This window comes from Aegilops tauschii, chromosome 6, assembly GCF_002575655.3.
Source record: "Aegilops tauschii subsp. strangulata cultivar AL8/78 chromosome 6, Aet v6.0, whole genome shotgun sequence".
Taxonomy (NCBI): Eukaryota; Viridiplantae; Streptophyta; class Magnoliopsida; order Poales; family Poaceae; genus Aegilops; species Aegilops tauschii.
The window spans coordinates 432,277,162-432,299,099 of NC_053040.3; positions in this window are offsets into that span (position 1 = coordinate 432,277,162).

The following is a 21,938-nucleotide window of genomic DNA, read 5'->3' on the forward strand; positions in this document are numbered from 1 at the left end:
CACACATGATAGTCCTATTATCTTTTTGAATTCTCCAAACTACACTATTTCGGAGAATTTTGCACTTATTAAAGATTACATTGATGGGTTGCCTTTTACCGTTGCACCTGATGATTTTGATGAATATAATATGCATGTGCTTGCTTCTCCTACTTGCAATTATTATGAGAGAGGAACTATATCTCCACCTCTCTATGTTTCCAACACGATAAAATTGCAAGAAACTGCTTATGCTATGTATTGGTCTTTACTTGATGTGCATGAATTGTTCTTTTATGACATGCCGATTCATAGGAAGAGAGTTAGACTTCGTCATTGCATGATATATGTTGCCTTGTTCTCACTGCTAAATGCCAAATTATTGTTAATTAAAATTGGCTTTGATATACCTTGGGATCTGGGTGGATCCATTACTTGAGCACTTTATGCCTAGCTTAATGGCTTTAAAGAAAGCGCTGCCAGGGAGTCAACCCGAAAGTTTTAGAGAGTCATTTTATTTCTGTTGAGTGCTTTTATAAAGTTTTAAAACAAAAAATAATATAGAGGGCGAGGGAGTCCTGGATTAGGGGGTCCTCGAATGGCCGGGCTATGTAACATGGGTCGGATTGATGGGTCGTGAAGATATAAGGTGGAAGGCCTTCCCCCGTGTTCGGATGGGACTCTCCTTTGCGTGGATGGCAAGATTGGCGTCCAGACGTGTAGTTTCCTTCCTCTGTAAACCGACTTTGTACAACCGTAGCCCCCTCCGGTGTCTATAAAAAGTGGAGGGTTTAGTCCGTAGAGCCTATCACAAATCATACAGGCTAGACATCTAGGGTTTAGCCATTACGATCTCGAGGTAGATCAACTCTTGTAACCCCTATACTCATCAAAGTCAATCAAGCAAGAAGTAGGGTATTACCTCCATTAAGAGGGCCCGGACCAGGGTAAACATCGTGTCCCCCGTCTCCTGTTACCTTTGATCCTCAGACGCACAGTTCGGGACCCCCTACCCGAGATCGGCCGGTTTTGACACCGACATTGGTGGTTTCATTGAGAGCTCCTCTGTGACGTCAATAGAAGGATCGATGGCTCGCCTTGTTGTCAATGAAAAAATCACCTCTGGAAGGGCCCTAGCTCCTGGGCAGATCCTCCAGCTCGGCAGTTTTACCATGGGCGCCCGCTCGGCCGTTAAGCCAAAAGCGGTCCCCCAAATCGCCGAAAATCGTCTCCGCATCGGCCTCGAACACTCTGATAAGATGGATCCGGCAGATGTCTCGTCTTTGAATGAACTGCTAGATCGCATCGCAGCCCTGGGGGTCAAAACAGACTATGATCTGATCGGGCTTAAACCCGATCAGAGGGAAATCAGGTCCCCGCCGATCACTCATCTGGTAGCGGTTGTGGAGGAACAAGCCGAAGATACCTCTCCCCCTATGCTGGGAACAAGCTATGTTCGGATCTCCGAACCCTGCGAGCCGGGAACCCGTCTTCAGAAAGAGACCCTCTGTCCTCCGAACATAGAACCAGGCGTTGAACCTGAAAACCCCCGGGACACTCCGGATCCTGGGCAGTGACCTCAAAAATTCTTCAAACTCCGGATCCCACAGTGGGTCAGGGTTCGGATTCAAGCCCGCCCACCCACCACAAACAATACTCCCCAAGCAATTCCGGTCCTCCGGACATATGCGACTTAATGTATGTGCGGCAACAACCTCAGGAAATAGTCCATCACTTTTGGGCCAGATTCCTCCTTGTTAAAAACAAGATCAAAGATTGCTGCGACAACGATGCGGTTTCAGTATTTTGCCGCAACTGTACGAACGAGGGGATCCTCAATGCCCTCAACCGACGCCGCATACTACACTTTGCAGATTTGGCACACATAGTACAGAAGTATTGCACAATGGAAAGCGCCTGGAAAGCCCAGACAGCCCGGTGGGAACCGCCTGCCTTTAAGCCACCCATCGGACGGGCAAAAAGGATGCACCCTCACAGGGCACCTGATCATCATCCCACGGACAAAAAAATCAAGCCCTTAATGGGACATAGAACTGTCCTTGATGAATGGCTCGACAAGCCCTGTCAGATACACACGACGCCGAATTCTGAACCAACACACAGCCTTCGGGCATGTTGGATACTCCGGCAGGTGGCTAAGAGCGGTGAGGCTATCCTCACCAATACGACCTCAGAGAAATACTCTTCGGAAGACGACAACCTCAATGTCTTTACGGTCTTCGAGACCTTTCCTTCAAATAATCAGCATAAAATGGTGCTCCGCGACCTCGCTAAAGTCAACCAAGTAGCCGCAGTAAATCCTTGGAACGATACGGTGATAACTTTCACGGCCAACGATGAACCACGGGCTCGATCAGTCCGCTCACCAGCCGCTTTGGTCTTAAACCCAATTGTGGACGGCTTTCGGCTCAATAAAGTGCTCATGGACGGCGGCGGCGGACTGAACCTCATCTACGAGGACACGCTCGACAAAACGCAAATGGACAAGAGCCGCATCGAGCAGAGCAGTACAACCTTTCGAGGCATTATCCCCAGTCGAGAAGCGCGATGTTCGGGGAAAATTAAACTTGATGTGGTATTCGGCATGCCGCAGAACTACATGTCCGAAGAGTTAATCTTCCATGTGGCACCTTTCAACAACGGATATCACGCCCTGTTGGGGCGAGACGCATTCACACGCTTTCAAGCCATACCCCATTACAGGTACATGAAGCTCAAAATGCCCAGGCCCAATGGAGTTATCACCATCACCAGTGATTCGGACATAGCACTCTGCGCCGAAAACAGAACCGCATCCCTGGCCCTCGAGGCATTATCTGAGGCCCTTGCGGCCGAGGAGCTCACTGCTCTGCGTTCCACAGTGGACAAAGACGACGTAATCCTCGATAAGAGGCCTAAGTCCACTTCTTTCAAGCCAGCAGACGAAATAGTCAAATTTCAAGTTCACCCGACGGATCCTAATAAAATAGCAGTCATTGGAGCACAGCTGGATCCGTGTAGCGACCAGACCTCAAATGGCCTGTGTTGCTGTGCACCAGTATCGAAAAGAACAGTTGCAGTAAATGACTTAACCAAAAACTTACCTATTACTGCATCAGGCTGAGCTTCAACCTCCTCCATGCTCACGTGGTTCACATGTCCTTTGTTGAACGGGTTCAGCTTCTTCTCAGAGCTTCCATTGCCATTTCCATTTTGGGCTTCAGGACAATCAGTTGCATAGGCACTTGAAACAAGTAATGTGACTTAGATCCCTCTTGGTTGGGGTAGATGGGTTGGTACGGTTCTGTCCATTGCTTCCTCCATTCCCATTACCATTCTTGGAGCCATTATGGTTGTGCGAACTACCTCCTCCATGGGTATGCTGAAACTGTCCTCCCGGTTTTGGGGCAAATCGTGGCTTCTGCTGGGCTCCAGAATTGTACTTCCCTTGTCCATACTTCCTCTTGTGGTTTTCAATCTGCTGTTGCTTCCCTTCAATCATGAGAGCTCTATCTACCAGCTCCTGGTAGTTGTTGAAAGTTGCTACCATCAACTGCATACTCAGTTCATCATTCAGCCCTTCCAAAAATTTCTCCTGCTTGGCAGCATCTGTAGCAACGTCATCTGGTGCATAACGTGCTAACTTACTGAAATCCTCCACATACTGGCCTACGGTGCGTCCTCCTTGGCGTAGGTTACGAAACTCACGCTTCTTCATAGCCATAGCTCCTGCTGAAACATGAGCTGTACGGAAAGCTTGCTGAAACTGGTCCCATGTGACAGTGTCAAAAGGGTGCGTGGCTGTATAATTCTCCCACCATGATGCTGCGGGTCCATCAAGTTGATGTGCGGCAAAACGCACTCTTTCCGCATCTGTGCATCCTGCAGTGGTCAACTCCCTTCCAACTTTGCGGAGCCAATCATCTGCAACAATCGGCTCGGTGCTACTAGAAAACACCGGCGGGTTTAGCCTTAAGAAACGAGCTAAGTGATCAACAGGTGGTGGTGGCGGTGGGTTGTTGTTGTTGTTGTTGCCTTGGTTCTGCACTAACACTTGCATCAGGGCATTCTGTTGCTGAATCAACTGGGTGATCTCTGGCGGGAAAACAAATCCGGTGTCGCGTCTCGGAGGCATCTGATAGGTTTAGAAAAGATGAGAGTTAAGAATAGAATGAGGTCTAGAGGGAAAACACTACCCATATGCTCATGAGACAAATCAATCAATATCACTCAATCAATTGAAACAAGGCAAAACAATCGATCTAACGAGCGTTACAAAGTGCTTGAACTATACTATTAAATGGGGGAAAACTACTACTGATATGGTGGTCTACTAGAAATTCTGATCCGTTGAAGACTCCATGATGTCTGCTCCAGCTTCATCAACCCAGTCGTCTTCACTTGGTTCCGAGTCGGTGTCGTCGATGATGATGTAGTTATCCGGACAAGTGCATTCGTCGACTTCTGCTTTTGGCACTGGATTTCCCATGAATACTCCAATCTTGTTCTCCAGGTCGTCATTCTTCCCTACTAGTGCGATGATTTCCTCCAAATAATCTTCGCGTGTAGCTTTGAGTTCTTCTTGGAGCTCCTTGATCTTGGTTAATGCCTTCTTCAGTTCTTCCTTGTCCGTGCACATCTGGTTCTCCTGGCGACGAATGTGTTGGTTCTGCTCCTGGATGAAAGCTGCGATTGATCCATCCTTCTTGGTTCTAATCATCTCCCATTGCGCGTCTCGGCGTCCACAAATTTGGTAAATTGTATCCTTAAGCTCCTGGTGATAGACTTCTCCAATGCGTCCCATGGCGATGTGTGCGGCCATGCTCTTCCCTAAACTCCAGGTTGGTGCTTCAAAAACCAATCTTATGGCACTAAACATCCTTCCTGGAATGATAACTTGAATCTTCCAGCTCTCCTCTTCGGGTAATGTGGCGTTGTAGGTTCCGGTGATGCTTGGTATTCCTATGTTCAAATACTTAGTGACTTCTTTCAAGTGTCGACCAAAAGGCGTGTCTTCATCTGGTTGCATGAACTTGCTCCTTGCATCCGCCATTCCTAAAAGAGTAGAAAGTGGAGAGGGGTCAGAAATGAGAAGAGAGAAGCTTTCTAGGGCTTAAGCTTAGTGGTCGTGTCCTACAGTCAGCGTGTGCTCTGATACCAACTTTGTAGCGACCAGACCTCAAATGGCCTGTGCTGTTGTGCACCAGTGTCATCCCTGGATCAGTAATGCTGACACGCACAGTACAAATAGAGGATTTATAACAGAGTAGCAATCACACACTTATTACATCGAATATCTCCAAAGAGATTAAGTATGATAAACATGGCTTAAGGCCATCTAAAAACGATAACAGCGGAAGACTTGGAAGATAAGTGAGTCCATCAACTCCAGCGGCATCACTGAGTATAAGACCACGACCTAAGGCACCTTACTCGTCGTCTGAAAAGTCTGCAACATGAAACGTTGCAGCCCGAAAACGGGTCAGCACATAGAATATGCTGGCAAAGTAACACATAGAGAGTAATGAACAATAATAATGCTATACTACATGCATATTTGGCTGGTGGAAAGCTCTATGGTTAAAGTTTATGCGAAAAGCCAATTTTTCCCTACTACAAAGGAATAAATTTTATTTAACTATCATGGTGGTTGTTAAACATTGAGAAGGTGCCTCCAAATCAATCCCAATTAAGTGTCATCATTAACCCAACAAAATTAATTAAAAGTAACATGGTGATGAGATTCAAATGATAATCTAGGTACTAGATACTCAAGTTGTCCATAACCGGGGACACGGCTAACCATGATTAGTTTGTACACTCTGCAGAGGTTTGCGCACTTTTCCCCACAAGACTCGATCGCCTCCGCTTGATTCTCGCACTACATGATGTTTGAGAAACGGATGACCGAGACACAGCCTTTCAGAAACAATCACTCTTTACTCTGGATGGACCGGTACACCTACTTTCCCCTACATCTGCTAGCCCACCTCTTCAAGAGATCTTGTAACCTACTCAACTATGCTAGAGCCCATAATAGCTTGTGGCTGCACACGGAAGTTTCTAGCATGAATAATCTTATGATCCCTTTGAGCCTGGGTGGCGGACCTTATACAAGCAGACAACATTGGGTTCTCCAGGTGCCTCAATCCACCCAGATGTGAGTTTTAGTTGCCACCTTAAGTTGAACCATTAATAAACATCTCACATCTGTCATGAATATCTCTCAAACCCAGATCCACGTCTACGAGCATAGCATGGCAATAATAAAAGCAACGTAGAAGTAACTCCCAAGGGTTTGAATAGAAAACAGGTAATAGGTACTACCTCAACTACTACCCAATACCCACAATTTAATTAGATCCTAATCATGCAAGTGTTTGAGGAATAGATCTAATGCAATAAAACTGGGTATGAAAAGTATGATCAAAGTGTTACTTGCCTTGCTGATGATCCGCAAAACCTAGCGATTCGAAGTAACAAGCGGCACACTCCGGGTACTCTATCACAAACAAACAAGCATACAATCAGCACTCATCTAATGCACAGGTAAAACTCGAATGAAAGATCCAACCAGAAAGTTCAACTTAAGAACTCCGGTTTGCAAAAAGAATCAACTCGAAAGAAGCAACGAAAGTCAAACTGCGAAAGAAAGAAGCTTTGTTTACTAATCTGGATCTAGGTCAAATTTTACTGTCGCAAAACTTGTTTGAGTAGGTTAAACGGAAAGAGAATTTCGAGATGAAACTCTAGGCGCTTGAATCGCCTGATTCCGATAAACGAGCGAGAAGTTAAACAGAAACGAAGATTCGATCAGAAATCGAATCTGAGATAATCGCAGAAAAAAATCCGACGAAAAAGAAAAACGGACGAACAGTTAAAGAACGGACGTTCGTTAATAGAGAAAAACCGACGAACGCGTTCATTAAAACGAACGGTTTGGTGAACGCTCGCAAAATAATAAAACCAAAAAAAACCGATCTAGGGTTTTTTTTAAACGAAGGGTTTTTTAAAACAAAAACCGGCGTTGAACGGGGCAGGCAGTACCTCGTCGGGGCGGGGGTTCCGGCGGGGCTCCGGCGCTCGGGGCGAGGGGCGGCGAGGGGGTGCGGGGTGCGGGGCTCGGGGGGTGCAAGGGGGCGGCTCCGGCGGCGGCCAACGGCGGCGGCGGCGGCAAGGCGGGCGGCGGCGGCGGGCAAGGCGGGCGGCGGCGAGATGAGAGAGAAGGGGGGGTTGAGGGGTATATAAAGAGGGGGGGAGCTCGGCTTGGAGGAGGGGCAAGCTCCGGCGGGGTCGGATTCCCGTGTCCTCCATGGACACGGCGGCGGCGCTCTCCCGTGCGGAGGAAGGAGAGGGCGACGGGGTGGGCCGGCGGCCTGGGCTCGGCCCAGCGGGCGCGCGCGTTTTTTTTTTGATGTTCCGTGGAAAATAATACGTAGAAAAATAAATAAAAGTCAGAAAAATATAAAATAAATTTTCCCCGTCTAGTTGGAAAATCTAGAATAGGGTGAACATTTTTTTAACACAAAATAAATATTTTGAAAACATGCAATATTTTTAATGCAATAAAAATTGCAAATAAAATCCAAATAAATCCAATAAATGATTTTAACATTTTACCTCCAGTATTTCAATTGTTTTGGAGAAGTCATATTTTCTCCTCTCATATATTTTTAGAATGAAATATTTTTCCGGAGAGAAAATAATTAAAACCAAAATCCTCGTCTTATTATTTGATGAAAATCAAATATGAAAATTCGAGAAAATCCCCAACTCTCTCCGAGGGTCCTTGAGTTGCTTAGGATTTATCGAGGATTTGTCAAAATGCAATAAAACATGATATGCAAAGATGATCTATGTATAACATACCAAATTGAAAATTTGGGATGTTACAATCCGACGGTCAACGTCGCTCTAAGAGCATTCCTGCGTGAGAATTGGGATATCTTTGCCTGGCATCCTTCGGATATGCCAAGAATCCCACGCAGACTGGCCGAACACATCCTCAACATAATAAAGGGGTTCAAGCCAGTCAAACAAACGCTGCGATAATTTTCCGAACCCAAGCGACAAGCTATGGGGGAGGAGCTAGCCAAACTACTTGAGGTTGAGTTCATCAGAGAGATCAAACACCCGGACTGGCTAGCAAAGCTGGTCATGGTGCCAAAGAAGGACAAATCCTGGCGCCTTTGTGTCGATTTCAAAGACCTCAACAAGGCCTGCCCTAAGGACCCCTTCCCACTGCCCCGCATTGACCAAATCATTGATGCGTTTGCAGGACACGATTCACTGTGCTTCCTCGACGCATACTCCGGATACCATCAAATTAAGATGAAGGAATCCGATCAGGTGGCAACGGCATTCATTACTCCGTATGGGCCTTTCTGCTTCAACACTATGTCTTTCATACTCAAAAACGTCGGCGCCACTTACCAACGCATGATTCAAACATGCCTGGAAAAATAAATCGGCAAGACGGTGGAGGCATATGTAGATCATGTAGCCATCAAAACCAAACATGTCGAATCATTGGTGGATGACTTACGCCTTACATTCGACAACCTCCGAACATATGACATATGGCTCAATCCGGGAAAATGCGTTTTCGGCGTTCCAGCCGGAAAGCTGCTCGGGTTCATTGTTTCCAATAGAGGAATCGAAGCAAATCTGGCCAAAATCTGAGCCCTGTCACAATTGGCAATATCAACAGACCTAAAGCAGGTCCAAAAACTAGCTGGATGCATGGCAGCCTTGAGCCGCTTTATCTCCAGATTGGGAGAGAAGGCACTGCCGCTCTATCGCCTACTCCGACATACCGACCACTTTGAGTGGATGGACGTGGCAACAGCCGGGTTGGAAGAAATAAAAACTTTGTTAGCAAACAACCCAATCCTTACCGCACCAAACATCTGCGGACCTATGCTGATGTACATATCTGCAACTCACGAGGTGGTGAGCGCTGTGCTCGTCGTCGAATGAGAGGAAGAGGGACACAAATTCCCGCTCCAAAAACCAGTATACTATGTATCGGCGGTCCTCACACAATGCAAATCCCGATATCCGCACTATCAAAAGAAAGCGTATGCGGTCTTCATAGCATCTCGGAAGCTACGACACAACTTTCAAGAGTGCTCGATCACGGTGGCCTCCGAGGTACCACTCAATGACATCATAAAAATCGAGACACCACTGGCCGCATTGCCAAATGGGCTATCGAGTTCTTACCATTTGAAATAACATACAAGCCACGCCGAGCTATTAAATCTCAGGTGTTGGCCGACTTTGTCACCGAATGGACAGAAGTCGAACTCCCTAAAGAGTACATCACATACTCCAACTGGGTGATGTACTTCGATGGCTCCAAAATGTTAGCCGGATTAGGGACTGGTGTCATCCTAACATCCCCTACTGGGGACACAGTCCGATATGTATTGCAAATCATGTACATGGACTCCAACAACGCAGCCGAATATGAGGCACTACTGCATGGTCTCCAGCTGGCTGTTTCTATGGGCATACAACGCCTCGAGGTGCGCGGGGACTCGAACCTCGCAATATCCCAAATAAATGGAGAATTCAATGCAAAAGATCCAAAGATGGCGGCCTACCGTAACGTCGTACTCAAAATATCAGCTCGGTTTGAGGGGCTCGAATTCCATCACATAGCTCGGGACAGTAATCAGGCAGCGGACATCCTTGCTCGTATGGGTGCTAAGCGCGACCCGTCCCACTCAACACTTTTGTTGAAAGGCTTTTCAAGACATCCATCGTATGGCAGGACGAGAGCGGCAATACTAGTCCGGCGCCATTCATACCCTCAGATGCCGAACACAATTCTAATAACATCGTGGGCTCGGAAACTGAAGTGACACCTTCTGCCCATGTAATTATGGTTGTCATTGCCCCATGGTCCGAACCCTTCCTGGCCTACCTTAATAGGCGGGAGCTCCCTGATGATCAGAACGAGGCCCGTCGTATAGTTCGATGTTCGAAAGCCTACAAAGTTCATGAAGGGGATCTCTACAAGAAAAGTACTACCAGAGTCCTTCAAAGATGTATCTCCGAAGAGGAGGGACGACAGCTCTTGGCCGAAATACATGCTGGTCTTGGCGGCCATCACGCCGCAGCTCGAGCCCTTGTAAGTAAGGCCTTCCGTATAGGTTTCTTTTGGCCCATGGCCCGAGCAGATGCACAGGACCTTGTACAGTGCTGTGTGGGATGCCAGCTTTTTGCCAATCAAAGCCATATGCCGCCCACTGCCCTATGAACAATCCCTATTACTTGGCCTTTCACGGTCTGGGGGCTGCACATGGTCGGACAACTTAAAGGGGGAAGCCATAAGAAGAAATACCTGCTGGTTATGGTAGATAAATTCACTAAGCGGATAGAGGCCAAACCAGTAAAAACGGTTGAAGACGGACCTGTGATAAACTTTATATCCGGTGTCCTACACCGTTATGGTGTCCCACACAGCATTATTACTGACAACGGCTCTAACTTTACGGCCGACGAGGTGAAAACTTGGTGTGCTAATCTGGGCATTAAGCTCGATTACGCCTCTGTATATCACCCTCAAACAAACGGTCAGGTCGGGCTAACGGCCTGATAATGAGCAGTATCAAACCTAGACTCGTGCGATCCCTACGGGAATCAGATAAGCACTGGGTTGAGGAACTCGATTCCGTACTCTGGGGGCTGCGAACCACGCCCAATCGCATGACCGGATACACACCCTTCTTTATGGTGTACGGCGCAGAGGCTGTCCTGACCTGTGACATTATTCATGACTCACCTCGAGTGCGCATGTATGAAGAGAGAGAAGCCGAGCTCGATCGGCAGGACTATCTAGACGGCCTGGAAGAGGAGCGCGATGTCGCAAGAGCCCGTTCCGCATTTTACCAACAACAGGCTCGAAGATACCAAAGCAGAGAAGTGCGGGCGAAGACATATAATGTCGGCGAACTCGTTCTACGCCTACCAGAGAAGAAAAAGGACAAGCTCAAGCCCAAATAGGAGGGTCCCTTCATTATAGATGAAGTTTTCACTGGAGGAGCCTATCGCCTTCGCAATGCATCGGATAATCGCTTAGAGTCGAACCCATGGAACGCTGCTCGGCTTTGAAGATTCTACGCCTAAGTCCGGACATATACATCGGTTCGTTCCTTTTTCTCCTTTTCAATTTTTTCTTTTTCTCATTTTTATACGATTTCTAGCGTGTGTTCGGGTAAGCCGCACACTTGAGGGGTATACATCATTAAATGTACACACCCCACCATAACTGGGGGCTTCTCTCAATAGAAGCTTATTATTATTTTGAGCATAGAGCTCACCATATATATGTGTCATTTGCTCATATATGTCCTTTCTTCGCCATTATATGCACCTCTATGACTTAAGTTTTTGCCAAGCTGGGTTGCCTGGCTCCTGTGCTTATGCCCTACGTTCCCGCTTGTTCGGCTAGGGCATAAAGGGAGCACCTCTGTGATTGTTTCAACCGGGTCATCCGGACATGTACCTCAGACGGGTAAAGCCGAAAGCTAGCGTTCTTAAGAGAATAATTGGTCGGCAGACAAACGACAAACTGCCTTCGTTGCGATATATAAACTCTCAAAATATAAGCCTTCCATTGATTTTTACCATCACAGCATAGGCATGCATAAACAACGCATGCTGACCTAGGGAGAGGAACCCTTAACAGAACTATTCTCTCTGGAAGATGTTTCTTACGTTAAAAAGTAATATAACATAACTCCCCGAATATAGTTTGTCTGTTCAAGCACTATGACTGGATTGCCTGGTTTCCGAACATACTTGGTGTTTACCACAGGTATAGTGTTCGGAAACACTCCAACCCTTGGGTTTCGGAGGGTGAAACTTGGGTCGCGCATGGCCTCTTTCCGCCGCCAATGATTCATCACGCTCTCCACTTCGGAATTGGTGGCGGATACATTATCTGAATCCTCTTGGAGATGACAATATGGCGTTGTGCCCGTAGCAACCCTAGTCCTTGTGGCAGGGTCCGGGGCGGGATTGGTCGATGCATGGCCGGCGAGGTCCCCGGATATAGTCCGGGGTATGCTCTTCCTAAAATATGGCACAGCGGGAAACGTCACAATCCGGTCTATCCGCCGAGTGCATGTTAAAAATTGTACCTCTTTGGTGAAGGTGGGGGCCCGGTAGTATCACCGTTTGCCTTTCTTTTCAAAGACTCGCCCTGCGTGGGCGTCGCCTTCTTAGCGGACGCCTCTGATATAGCTCGGCGAGACGAGTGCCGCCCCTTCGGAGCATGAGACAGTGCGGTGGGTGAGGCGCAATGGGAAAACTCTTTTGGAGGACACGTCTCCTGCGTACTTACATGGGAGGAGGGGAGAAGGCCGGGGTAATCGGCTATAACGGCCACTTCCGTGCCGTCGTAGCTCGCCTGATAAAAGACCCCCTCCTTAAGTTCTATAAATATATCCGAATCTTCTTCATATCCGGGATCTAGGTCTTGAACATGGTCATCTGGCTGCGGAGCGGGGCTGTAGAGCCCCTCAACGACCTTTCTCCACTCCTATTAAAAATAGCCGGATTAAATTCGACTAGCATAACTCAGGAAAGAGATTGAGTGAGGCCAATAATCAAAGAAAAACTCACCCAGTCGATGGGGTTATACATGGAAAAACCTCCCCGGCATTTCAAACGAGTGAAGTCTTCCTTCTCGCCTTTGTAAAGGTCAGCTAAGATGGTGGCCAGGGCGGCAAAATTGTCTGGACCCTTACGTAGACAACGGGATGCATCGTCCTCCCCATTGTAATTCCACATGGGAAAACTCTAGATTGGAGCGGTTGAACGCATAGCGTTATTGAAATCGCCATTACCTCGATTATAGACAGCCCGGAGTTGGCAAGTACTCTGATCTGGCTTACTAGCCTCTTAACCTCCGCACTGTCTTCTTCATCGAGGCTTCGGGGACGCCAGCTGGTGCACTTCTTTAAAGGAGCACTAGAGAATTCGGGAAGACCATGCCGGATTGGGTCCGGAAGAACGACGTCGTCAATATAAAACCATTCCGAGGGCCACTCTTCGGATGCCTTCTTCGGAGTGCCGGATAGGTATCCTGTCCCGGCTATGCGCCATACTTCAGCGCCGCCCACCTTGAATATAGATCCCTTCTGGGAGCGAGGGACGAGGCAGAAAAATTTCTGACATAGCTTGAAATGAGCCTCACAGCCTAGAAACAGCTCGCAAAGAGCAATGAAGCCCGCAATATGCAGGATGGAGCCTGGCGTCAGATTGTGCAGTTGGAGGCCGTAATACTCCAGGAAACCTTTGAGGAAAGGGTGGATAGGAAATCCTACGCCTCTCGAAAGGAAGGAAACGAAGCACACCCGCTCCTCTTTAGAAGGATTGGGGAAATTCTCCGCCAGGGCTTCGCCATTGAGGGAAGTTAATCCAGCCCGAACGGACACTAGATCCGCGGGAGGAAGATATCCCTGCATCTGAAGTTTATTCAGATGGGCGTGGGATACCGAGCAGCTTTCCCAGTCGCCTTTTTGAGGGCCGTGGGGGTGTGAGGAAGAGCTAGGAGCGCTGGACATGTTTGGGCGATTTCCTAACGCGAGTTCTAAGGATTTCCGTGTGGTGTGGAATGGCATCTGAGATCTGATCTCCTTAAATAGACATCTTCCTGCGTGGTCAAGGGGTTATTTGTAAAAAACACCTAGACTGTTCGCATTCGTTTGACACGTGGAAGCCGAGGCGACGGCAGCAAAGAATCAATAGAATATGGTATTTAATGTGGAGCCAAACTATCGTCAATCCGAAGTATAGTGGAGAACCCGCCTTGCAAAGCCGAAGACATAAAGCCGGATACTACGTCGTCATTGAAGGCAAGTTCGGGGGCTACTGAGGGAGTCCTGGATTAGGGGGTCCTCAGATGGCCGGGCTATGTAACATGGTCCGGATTGATGAGCCGTGAAGATATAAGGTGCAAGGCCTTCCCCCGTGTCCGGATGGGACTCTCCTTTGCGTGGATGACAAGATTGGCGTCCAGACGTGTAGTTTCCTTCCTCTGTAAACCGACTTTGTACAACCCTAGCCCCCTCCGGTGTCTATATAAACTGGAGGGTTTAGTCCGTAGAGGCTATCACAAATCATACATGCTAAACATCTAGGGTTTAGCCATTACGATCTCGAGGTAGATAAACTCTTGTAACCCCTATACTCATCAAAGTCAATCAAGCAGGAAGTAGGGTATTACCTCCATTAAGAGGGCCCGAACCTGGGTAAACATCGTGTCCCCCGTCTCCTGTTACCTTCGATCCTCAGACGCATAGTTCAGGACCCCCTACCCGAGATTGGCCGGTTTTGACACCGACAGAGGGAAACTTAAAACTTCACAAAAAGAAAAGTGAAAGTGAGAGGGACGAGCATTATGAAGGTGGGAGCTAGCCTTGAACTTTGTTCATGCCCATGGAAACTTTGTGAATCTTAATTACAGAAACTTTTCAACAAAAATAATTATCCCCTTGTTTAAATCCTTTGTATTGTAAAATTATTGTGCCAAGATTTGCCTTTAGGATGAGTAGATTGCTTGTTGGTACGTGTCGTGCAAAAACAGAAACTTTTGTAGTGCGTGATTTTACATTTTTTACTGGAACGTCGAAAGTTTCTGAAACTTTTTGCACAGTCTTTCTATACAAGTTTTTTATTTTGTCCTAATTGTTTAGAATTTTTGGAGTACCAGAAGTATGGTAGATGTTCAGATTGCTAGAGACTGTCCTGTTTAAGACAGATTTTGTTTTTCATGCATTGTTTTTTTTTGACAGAAAGACTCTAAGGGAACCCCCTACAGTATAATTGGTGCAACAACCCCAAATTGCAAGCACCATGCCTTGAACCTGGGTGGGTGGGAAGGCATCAGCCCCTTCCCACCACTAGGCTATGCCTTAGTCTGCTTTTCATGCATTGTTTTGCTTGTTTTGATGAAACTATCGATTCTATCGGTGGTATAAGCCATGGAAAAGTTACAATACAATAGCTACAATGCAAAAACAAAATATGAATTGGTTTGCAATAGTACTTAGATTAGTGATTTGCTTTATTATACTAACGGATCTTACTGAGCTTTCTGTTGAGTTTTGTGTGGATGAAGTGATCAAAGATCGAGGAGGTCTCGATATGAGGAGAAGGAGGAGAGGCAAGAGCTCAAGCTTGGGGATGCCCAAGGCACCCCAAGTAAATATTCAAGGAGACTCAAGCGTCTAAGCTTGGGGATGCCCCGGAAGGCATCCCATCTTTCTTCAACAAGTATCGGTATGTCTTCATCTTCGTTTTGTTCATGTGATATGTGAAAATCTTGGAGCATCTTTTGCATTTAGTTTTCATTTTTATTTTATGCACCATGCTGGTATGAGATAGTCCATGGTTGATTTATAGAATGCTCATTGCACTTCACTTATATCTTTTGAGTATGGCTTTATAGAATGCTTCATGTGCTTCACTTATATCATTTGAAGTTTGGATTGCCTGTTTATCTTCACATAGAAAACCGTTATTTGAAAAATGCTCTTTTGCTTCACTTATATTTATTAGAGCATGGTCTTGTGTAGAAAGAATTAAACTCTCTTGCTTCACTTATATCTATTTAGAGAGTCGACAGGAATTGGTCATTTGCATGGTTAGTCATGAAATCCTACATAAAACTTGTGGATCTCTGAATATGATATGTTTGATTCCTTGCAATAGTTTTGCGATATAGAGGTGGAATATGTGGGAGGTACTAGTAAATGGTTGTGGTTAGTAAGAATATTGGTGTTAAGGTTTGTGAGTCCCGAAGCATGCACGTATAGTCTCTCGTTATGCTATGAAGTTGGAGCATGATTTATTATTGATTGTCTTCCTTATGAGTGGCGGTCGGGGACGAGCGATGGTCTTTTCCTACCAATATATCCCCCTAGGGGCATGCGTAGTAGTACTTTGCTTCGAGGGCTAATAAACTTTTGCAATAAGTACATGAGTTCTTTATGACTAATGTGAGTCCATGGATTATACGCACTCTTACCTTTCTGCAATTTGCTAGCCTCTACGGTACCGTGCATTGCCCTTTCTCACCTCGAGAGTCGGTGCAAACTTCACAGGTGCATCCAAACTCTGTGATATAATACGCTCTATCACACATAAGCCTTATTATATCTTCCTCAAAACAGCCATGCAACTTCCACCGCCTCCATTTTGATGACTTGAGCATTCATTGCCATATTGCTTTGCATGATCATATAGTTGACATAGTAGTTGTGGCTCAGCCACCGTTCATCATTTTTATACATGTTACACTAGATCATTGCACATCCTGGTATACTGCCAGAGGCATTCATATAGAGTCATATTTTGTTATAGGTATCGAGCTGTAATTTTTATTGCTTTTGAGTTATAAGTAAATAGAAGTGTGATGGTCATCATTATTCATTTTTAGAGCATTGCCCCAGTGAGGAAAGGATGATGGAGACTATGATTCCCCCACAAGTCAGGACGAGACTCCGGACAATGAGAGAAAAAAAGGAAAAGAAGAAAAAGGAAAAAAAAGAAAGAAAAGGAAAAAAACAAGAGAAGGGGCATGCTAGTTCCACACTTGTGCTTCAAAGTAGCACCATGTTTTTCATATGGAGAGTCTCCTATGTTGTCACTTTCATATACTAGTGAGAATTTTTTATTATAGGATTAGATGCACACCCACTTAGTTTCATATTGAGCTTTCATACACTTATAGCTCTTAGTGTTTCTGTTGCATGGCAATCCCTACTCCTCGCATTGATATCAATTGATGGGCATCTCCATAGCCCGTTGGTTAGCCGCGTCGATGTGAGACTTTCTTACTTTTTTGTCTTCTCTATATTTACCCCTGTCATCATACTCTAGTCCACCCGTAGTGCTATATCCATGGCTCGCGCTCATGTATTGCGTAAGGGTTGAAAAAGCTGAAGCGCGTTAAAAAGTATGAACCAATTGCTCGGCTTGTCATCGGGGTTATGCATGATAAATACTTTGTGTTAAAAATACAAAGCATGACAATACTATATGATTTTGTAGGGATAGCTTTCTTTAGCATTGATATTTTAAAAGACATGATTGTTTGTTGGGATGCCTGAGTATTGATGTCTTTATGTCAGATTATAGACTATTGCTTTGAATCACTCATGTCTTAATATTCATGCCATGACTAGACATATGATCAAGTTTATGTTAGGTAGCATTCCACATCAAAAATTATCTTTTTTATCATTTACCTACTCAAGGACGAGCAGGAATTAAGCTTGGGGATGTTGATACGTCTCCGTCGTATCTATAATTTTTTATTGTTCCATGCCAATATTATACAACTTTCACATATTTTTTGCAACTTTGTATATGATTTATTGGACAAACCTATTGATCCAGTGCCCAGTGTCGGTTCCTGTTTGTTGCGTGTTTTTTGTTTCGCAGAAAATCCATATCAAACGAAGTCCAAACGCGATAAAAATTTACGAAGAATATTTTGGAATATATGTGATTTTTGGAAGGTGGAATCAACGCAAACGGGGGCCCACAGGCCCCAAGATACACCAGGGTGCGCCCCAGGCACGCCCAGGTGTCTTATGCTCACCTCGTATGACGGTTAGGTCTCAACTTCGGGCGCAAGGAAGCTTATATCCGGAAAAAAAACCGTGTTAAAATTTTAGCGCAATCGGAGTTACGGATCTCCCGGAATATAAGAAACTGTTTTTGGCCAGATCTGGGGAACGTGAAACAGAAGAGAACAGAGAGGGAGATCCAATCTCGGAGGGGCTCCTGCACCTCCGCCGCCATGGAGTCCATGGACCAAAGGGGGAACCCTCCTCCCATCTAGGGGGTGCGCCAAGGAAGAAGAAGAAGGAGGGGGGCTCTCTCCCCCTCTCTCCCGATGGCTCCGGAGTGCCGCCGGGGCTAGGATCGTGACGGCGATCTACATCAACAATCTTGCTACCGTCAACACCAACTTTCTCCCCCTCTATGTAGTGGTGTAACCTCTCTTCTCCCCGCTGTAATCTCTACTTAAACTTGGTGCTCAACTCCATATATTATTTCTCAATGATCTATGGTTATCCTATGATGTTTGAGTAGATCCGTTTTGTCCTGTGGGTTAATCGTGATCTTGGTTGGTATGATTGTATATTTTATTTATGGTGTTGTCCTACGGTGCCCTCCGTCTCGCGCAAACGTGAGGGGCCCCCTGTAGGGTGTTGCAATACGTTCATGATTTGCTTATGGTGGGTTGCGAGAGTGACAGAAGCTTAAACCCGAGTAGGTGGGTTGTTGCGTATGGGAGTAAAGAGGACTTGGTACTTAATGCTATGGTTGGGTTTCACGACCTTAATGATCTTTAGTAGTTGCGGATGCTTGCTAGGGGTCCAATCATAAGTGCATATGATCCAAGTAGAGAAAGTATGTTAGCTCATGCCTCTCCCTCATATAAAATTACAAGAATGATTACCGGTACTTGTTATCGATTGCCTAGGGACAAATGATTTTCTTGTTGATAAAAGCTATCCACTTTTATTATCTTGCAATTTATTCGTAGTTTTATTCTCGCAAAGTACTCGTAGTTTTATTCCTACAAAATAGTTTCCTACTTGTTCTAGGTAAAGCAAACGTCAAGTGTGAGTAGAGTTGTATCGGTGGTCGATAGAACTTGAGGGAATATTTGTTCTACCTTTAGCTCCTCGTTGGGTTCGACACTCTCATTTATCGAAAAGGCTACAAACGATCCCCTATACTTGTGGGTTATCAGCTGCCACGGGAGGGTAGGACAAAAGATGGCATGCAAGTTCTTTTCCATAAGCACGTATGACTATATACAGAATACATGCCTACATTGCATTGATGAATTGGAGCTAGTTCTGTGTCACCCTAGGTTATAACTGCTACATGATGAATATCATCCGACATATATCATCACCGATCCATTGCCTACGAGTTTCTTTCATATTGATCTTTGCTTTGTTACTTTCGTTACTGCTGCTGTTACAATCATTACAAAACTGCTACTATTGCCACTGTTACCGTTACTATTATATCGCTTTGCTACTAAATACTTTGTTGTAGATATTAAGTCTTTCCAGGTGTGGTTGAATTGATAACTCAGCTGCTAATACTCGTGAATATCCTTTGGCTCCCCTTGTGTCCAATCAATAAATTTGGGTTGAATACTCTACCCTCAAAAACTATTGTGATCCCCTATACTTGTGGATCATCAAGAGGTATTCACATAAGCAATACCTACGCCAGTCTTCTTCTAGAAATGGAATGAGAACCACGAGGTGGTGAGACATAGAGCAAGTATTGTAGCACAAGGGTTCACACAGATACCCAACTATTCTCCAGAGGTGGAATCTCTTTCCGATAACTTATATAATTGACAGTACAAAATCATCTATCTATGCAGTTGATAGATGTAGTGATTACATATCCATGTGGATCACTAGATTCAGGCATAGATGGTTCCCAATGGAATCTCACTTTTGAATCGAAATGCAAAACGCAACATACATTGTGTAAAAATCAGTAAGTCACCATACGGCTTATTGCTGTCGGTACATCTTGGTACAACCAACGTAGTGAGTTCCTTATATACAAGGATTACTCCTACAATGATGATTAACTATGCATGTTTGTCATAAACAGGGATTACTCCTGCAATGACGAAGCACATGATCATCTTAATGACCGATTTTGAGATGAAGGATTGGGTAAAACCTCGAGTACCTTCACTCATACATTATGGTACACTATGTTGTCTTTATCCAAAATATATTAGAGAAATTCATGGTGGACAAATCTTATGCATCCATAACTCGCATGGCTCCATTCTCTAGACGTAGAGAAACATCAATTAAAACCATGAGTTGATGGTAATGCGATATTGGAACATAAAGTTCCATATCCTAGTGTCGTTGAACCCACCACACAATACTGGTTGGGGCTCAAAAATATCTTACGGTATCTCCAAGGCATCAAATATCTTGTCCTAGTTTTTCAGTTTCAAAGAAATCTGGGCACCAATATCACTGGATAAATCGATCAGATCCCTAGTATATGGGATCGTAGACATGATGTGTGTTCCTATTAGGTGCGGTAGCCATCCCATGAAAGTTTTCGGAACATACCTAATGGCTACATCCACCAACTATTATCTCAAAGATTATGTTGCTTGTGTTGCCCGGATGCAAACATGTTACGTAATAAGCAATATCATGATATTGTCCATCTTGCTATTCAAATCTTGTGACAACCTCATTGATTTGCTCATGAGGTCTCTACTAACTTCAACATTCCAAAAATGTTTATTGGATTGGTATTTGACGGCTCCAAGATATGCAAGAATCAGGGCGAGTATCTTCCTGAATTACTCATGTTCAAAGCATCATATTATACTTTTTTCCCTTTATGAATTTACTTTTACAGGTTCTCATCAAGGTTTTTAATGAGGTAATATCAACACAAGATCATTCCCCACCGGGGTTTTTAGGAAAGTATACACAACATATTTATTGTCCTCTAAACTCTATGGATTTCCCCATATTGAGTTAAAGAGACAATTATCATGATATGTCATATCATTTTCCCCTTATATTTTTCCCACTGGGTTTTAAAAGTGTTTTCAATGACATATCAGATCACACTCTTTTTCCTTATGAGCTTTCTCTCAAAAATTTCTCACAAAAGGTTTTACGAGGCGACATATGCAATACTTCCTATTTTTCCCCAATGGGGCTTTTAAAGGAAAGTATACAAAGCATATTTATTGTTCTCTGAATTCACCAATGAGTTTTCTCTTTTCTCAAGGTTTTCTCATATGGGTTATCAAGGAGACAATAATTATTATATGTTGCACTTTTTCTCCGGAGGCACCTGCTGTCCCGACCAACCATGCACGCGATCGCCGGGATGGGATCGCCGAAAGCAGCACAGAGAGAGGAACAATAGATGATGGCTCGGGTTGTGCGAGAGGGAGTGAGTGAACTGAGTTAGCTTTCACTCCACTAGCCAACGCCGAGTCCGCGAACAGCCCACGGTCTAACGTCTTGGACGGTGGCTCTACTGTAGCAACTCATCAATTAATCCGATATTAATTAACCATTTTTTACCGATAAAAATAAGCTTCGGCTCGGCTCATTCCTCAACGCGCGGCGCGCGCGCCGTGACTAGGCGAGGCGTGGCGTAGTGTGGCGAGGCGGGCAACGAAGAAGGAGAAGCGCGTGTGTACAACTTTTCTTTCCAGACTCCCAATAACATGTGGTAGAACAACCTTCACAAAAAGGTCTCATTCTCTTCCACTTTACTGTATAGTAGTACTCCTTCTGTAAACTAATATAAGAGTGTTTAGATTAGTATTTAGTATTCTAGACACTCTTATATTAGTTTACGGAGGTAGTACTAAGCTTCCCACCGCTTGGGGCGCGACGTTGTGGAAGAGGAAGTAGGCCCAGGCCTTCTTGCCCCCGAGGTCGCCCTTCCGCGGCGTGGAGCCGTAGCCCTCGGTCCTGCCATCGCCCGGGTCCATGGCGTACCGTTGCTTCTCCTCCTGCGACAGCGCGAAGAACCCGCGCCCCAGCTCGGCCACAGCCCCGGCCGGCACGCCGTGGCCCGCCACCTGGAAGATGCCCCATTCCCTCGCCGCCTCCACCATGCGGCGCCTGGCGAGGACATGTCGACCACGGGGATCTCCGGCGGCGTGGCCCGCGGAACATGGTGGTGCGCGGTTGTTCGTGCTCCGACCGCACGAACTCGGGCGGGAGCGCGCCCAGTGAGCACGCCAGCGTCTGCACGCTCTGCGCCCCCGCCATTCCCGTCTGCCCTCCCCCAAATCGAACCGGGCGAGCATTTATACACCTCTCCTCTCGCGCCGGTTTGCGTCAGCCCACGAGCACGCGCATGGATGGGATGGGACGATCACGAACAAC